General features: G+C 37.0%; 1 protein-coding gene and 1 non-coding gene across 2 annotated transcripts in view; both read left to right on the forward strand.

Annotated features, from left to right (window-relative positions):
• Nucleotides 1-5,000, forward strand: part of LOC114927087 (small ribosomal subunit protein uS7cz/uS7cy) — a 13,696-nt gene that overhangs the window by 6,300 nt on the left and 2,396 nt on the right. The window contains exon 1 of the mRNA XM_072231833.1: nt 1-5,000. This exon is cut by the window's left edge and continues 6,300 nt beyond it; it is cut by the window's right edge and continues 2,396 nt beyond it. The gene's annotated coding sequence lies outside the window, so the exon portion shown is untranslated.
• Nucleotides 4,930-5,000, forward strand: part of TRNAM-CAU (transfer RNA methionine (anticodon CAU)) — a 74-nt gene continuing 3 nt past the window's right edge. Inside the window, exon 1 of the tRNA in view lies at nt 4,930-5,000. This exon is cut by the window's right edge and continues 3 nt beyond it. This is a non-coding gene — a tRNA (tRNA-Met).

The raw sequence follows: 5,000 nt of genomic DNA on the forward strand, positions 1-5,000 counted from the left end.
CCATGAGATGGGAAATGAAAACTATTAGCCCCACAGGGGGTTTGTGAATAAGTGATTGTCTGATAATGAGCAAGGAATATCCGTCTTTCTGCTAAACAGGATGTATTGAACTCATAATTCATTAGATACTTTTTATGAATGTCAACTAAGTATCGTAAGTAAATTGCTCCCGGTTGTTCAATCATTTGATAACCAGAGTTATTCTTTGATAAAGGATCACTATGAGTCAGACTCAATAGAATTTGATCAATCCTTTTTTCTGTCGTTAAGGTAGAGAACTGAACCAAGAATTCTCTTTCTTTATCATCAATCGAATCACTGTTCGAGAACCAGGATTCTATTTTATCATCAATCCAATCACCATTCACGTTTTTTCTTTTTCTTATCAAGGAATAGATCGCTTTACTTGTATGACTTAGATGTCTCGTATTTCTCGAAAAAGCGATTCGATTGATGGGATTTGGTATGATACTTATGAGATCGAAGAGATTCCAATATTTCTTCTTAGAACGTATTGATTTGACCCCATAAGCGGGACCACCACCCCCTAGCATGTTGCCGCCAGAAGCAAAACCCCGTATTTCTTCTAGAAAATCTCCTAATTGTTCCAGAGCAACTAGAAAGAGATTCTTTAACCAGAAAGAATTCAGTTCAGATGTAGGATACCTATCCAGAAGTTTTCGCAACTCAATCATGTATGATGGAATCATCAAAGATTTGACCTTTTCGAACTCTGTCTGTAACTCTCTGTAGGCTCGAGAAACAAAGAGAAGATGTGTACGAACGAGATATCCAGCAACAAGAAGAAGGAAAAGGATTGAATAGAGGAACTCCCGAACATTTAGCGATCTCAGATGTGTCGATATCAATGGTGACTCATTATTTTGATGAAAAATTTCTTCGGACAGAAGAAGATTATGTAAACACTTACTCGAAATCTCACTTATCAGATTCCATTGTGTCTTCCACAATGGAATCTGAAGAATTCGCCATGATATATCTGATCCATGCATAATATCATGAAAAATGGATACAAATTTTTGGCTGCTACTTAGTATCGGCAATAGGTCTGAAAAAGTATCTAAAAATATTAAATTTAGATATTTGTACCCTGTCGAAGTAAGGAACCATGGTATATATGTTTGGAATAGATTCCATTTGGAGAGAGTTAAAAGAGTACTATCTCGTTGAAAGGTTCTATACATCTGCCCTTTCTCAAGGCATCTTTTTAGACAAGGACTCCGTTTTTTCCTCTTTTCGGATGGTAAATATTTCTCAGAACATGGAGTGTGAATCAAACCCACGTTTGAATTCAAATTGAGATACTGATGCAAGTTCTTCCCTTCTGAATCAGGTAGATTCATATCTGAAAGAGGTTTACAATAAGTTCTTTCAAAATTGACTATTTGTCCCTCTGTTAGAGGTGTTCCCGAAATGTCTGCGATCGAGTAAATAGCTCTACGAACGAATGGATCGAATCGAATTGGAAAATGGAAAGATTTGTACAAGTTATACCCTTCGTCACCACTTTGCGGAAAATGGTTAGATATCAATATGTTAGATACCTGTGACTCGATTGGTGGAATAGTATCTCTCTCCAAGAAAGCATGTTTTTTTTTACCGCCGCACAAAGAAAATATTTTGTTCCGAATGAACAAGATATTGAGGAATTGTCCATACGTAAAATAATAATTATTGATACAGGCCCTTTCCACAAAAAAAGGGAATCTTTTGTTACAATAGAAACAGAAGTGATATTGATTATTCAAGAATCGAAGTCGATTTGCTTTAAAAAAAGAGGATATCAATGAACTTCTATGAAATGGTTTCACGGGATTCAGCCAATTGTCTTGATCGTGGGATATCATTGAAACATAGGAATCCGTGTTATCAAAAGATTTCCTGCGATTCTTTCTAGTATGGAATGAGTCAATCATCCACTTTGGTATCTTATTGAAAAAAGATGGTGATATTGTTCTTCCATTGATCAAGAATTTCGATTTTTGGGAAGTATCACGGCCATCCAATAAGAAGGGTTTCAATTTTTTCAAATGAACGATTTGAAGACCTATTGATTCTAACAACTGATTACAGAGTGGATCATTCGGACCTTTCAATTCATAGATGTGGATCTCGGACCTATGAATGGGGATACTCCCGAAACTCACAAAGAAAAAAGGAAGTGAGTTAGACAAAAAGAGAAGAAACTTGGACAAAAAAGGAAGTAACTTGGACAAAAAGAAACAAAGTAACTTAGACAAATCTTTTTTGTCGATAACCTCAACCTCAGACCAATCAATCGAATATTGATTAATACGTAATCGATCGAACACTACTTGAAAACGGCTATTCTGCTCAGAACTGAGAAGTTCTAAATGTTCCTGGAAATTCTTGCTCCCATTGGACCATCTGTATCTACATGCATTAAGATCCCGATTCATGGATCTCTCGGTTCGAGAAATCAAAATAAGAGGATCGAACCATTTCTTCTGACTCTTTTTCAAATTTGATAACTGGTGGTTGATCGTGTATTTCATTATAGTTCTATGATTCATAGTATCATTTTCTATTTGATACCTTTGAATTCCATGTTCGAAGTTGCGATCGAATCGATTCTTTTTAATGAATCGATTCAATACATTTCTTATGTACCCATAGGTGCTATATTGGATTTGAATCAGATTTCGGATCAATCTATATTGATTGACTGCCTCCATTATGTTGTTGCTAGCAAATACCACTATTTTTGGTTTTGGATCTTCCAAATCATTCCCGCAAGAGGTCCGGACCCATTTTTTTATGAGCCTTCGATAAAAAGATTCATTCTCTTCATAAAAAAGAGGAGGTAGAAACAATAAAGATTTATTTTTCGACTCATCCCTGGAGTTGAATACCCCCCTCAAGAATTGTTTTTGATCCAATCCGGAGGAATCAATAGAAAAGGCAAATCCCTTATGATACACCAGATCCGGCTCGGTTATTGATAGAGTGAATAGATCTGCCATTTCTTGAGATCTCTCTTCTGATTCAAAATCGTGGTGTAACGTGTATCCCCCCCTGTTCCGTTCATGGAATAGATGAAATAAACCAAAAAATGGATTTTTGTTCAAGAATGAAATCTTATTGGAACTGTCCAGTTCATCCTTCGGAACCATATCCCATCCCGGATCTGATGAAATAGGATGAATTGAGACAGTATTTTGTAAATACATAATTATCTTGAATATATTAACCATTTCTTTACTTTCCGATCGCCCGGAAAGAACAAAAGAAACATCTTGTTCTTTCTTCAGCAATTTCTGATCTCTAGTAGACCTCTCAGTAGGATTCGAACCCAGATGCAGTTCTGACCATCTGTCAGAGAAAAAAGAACGATTGGCTCTTGTAGGATTCCCAAGAAATTCTTCGATTTCTTCCGGAAGCAGATGATTATTCATCTGCTTCTCACGTTCCATGAATAGTCGGCACATTGAAGAATATCCAGAGAGGCATTTAGGGAATCGCTCCGATTCTATCTCTGTTCGTTCCGTTTGAAGAAAGGAAGGATCCGAACAAAGAATCGATCTTTCTTTTAGTTGTTGAATCTCTCTTTGATTGGTCAATGTGTGATATTCCGAATCCTCATTCCTAATGGAATCCCTGGATTGATCAGAAGATCCTTTCAATTGGCTAGAATCCGTTACTTGAATGAAACTAGATCTCGTGGAATCATATTGAATATTTGATGATACATTCCGTACCTTGCTAAAAAACCGATCCTTGTTTACCAACCACACATTGTCTAACCAAATCCAATTCTCTCTCGATATGCTCCTCAAAAAATCCGATTCGTGCGGATTCTTCCCCCAACTAACGAAGAGATCTTGGCGGAATTGCCACATATGAAATTGAGCACAATTTTGCAAAGAAATAGCCCGCTTGTTTCTCAAGAAGAGATGGGAAACATGCTCAATATCATTTGATTGAGCAGTTGACCCAGCCCCTTGTTGTTTGAAGAAAACCTCCACTTCAATTGGTATTTTTTCACGAAAAGCAAACATGAGATAATAAATCCAGTCTTTCACTAAGATTTCGAATAGCTGTCCCGAATTCAAGTTGATTATGTTTCGCCTCTTCCTCGGAGAAAGACGATCAAAAAATTCCCAATCATGGTCCTTGCGGATCGGATCATCCATATAATATACAAAAAGAAACTCCAGATATTTGATATCTTTCTCTTTGAATGAGATCTCAATTCCAGCGACGGTTTCATTAGATATCTTACAACTAGAATCTCTCTTTTTTCCGATCCAGTTCCTCCACCACCGCGAACCCCAGTTAGATTCAGGCATGATCCACTTTTTAGTTATTGGGAGAACCCGAGTACTCTCTTTCGGATCCAGGAAAGAGCTCTCAGAGATCTTTTTTCTTTTTGGAAGATACAGGAGCGGAACAATAAACCTATTGATATTGGCAGAATCTTTTGAGTCTTCCAATGTATCATTTCTGAGTCCAATGGAATTCATAGGTATAGGAAGAAGCCCTGTCAAATAGAGATCTTTTCTTTCGACCATCTTTCGATTGTTAATACGATATATAAGGACCGCTACTACAAAGAGTACTACATCCTTGATCGTGAAATATCGATTGCTTGTTGAACCCTGTGAATTGCGTGAAAGTAGGATACTCCAAATTCGTGAGTCCAAGAGTTTTATAAAACTCTCTTGATGGAAAAAAATGTGAATGAAAGATCCCGCTGAATTGAATTGGGTCCATGAATCTAAGAAATAGCGAGAATTCTTGATCTCTCTCAATATCTCTCTCAATTCGAAAATCCAGGATTTGAATTGATGTCCTTTCATCGAATCCTCCTAAATTGCATTGATTTATCCGAAAGATTTCACTTCAATTGGAATTTGGTTATTCACCATGTACGAGGATCCCCGCTAAGCATCCATGGCTGAATGGTTAAAGCGCCCAACTCATAATTGGCGAATTCGTAGGTTCAATTCCTACTGGAT

Source organism: Arachis hypogaea, unplaced genomic scaffold (genome assembly GCF_003086295.3).
Source record: "Arachis hypogaea cultivar Tifrunner unplaced genomic scaffold, arahy.Tifrunner.gnm2.J5K5 arahy.Tifrunner.gnm2.scaffold_36, whole genome shotgun sequence".
Lineage (NCBI taxonomy): Eukaryota > Viridiplantae > Streptophyta > Magnoliopsida > Fabales > Fabaceae > Arachis > Arachis hypogaea.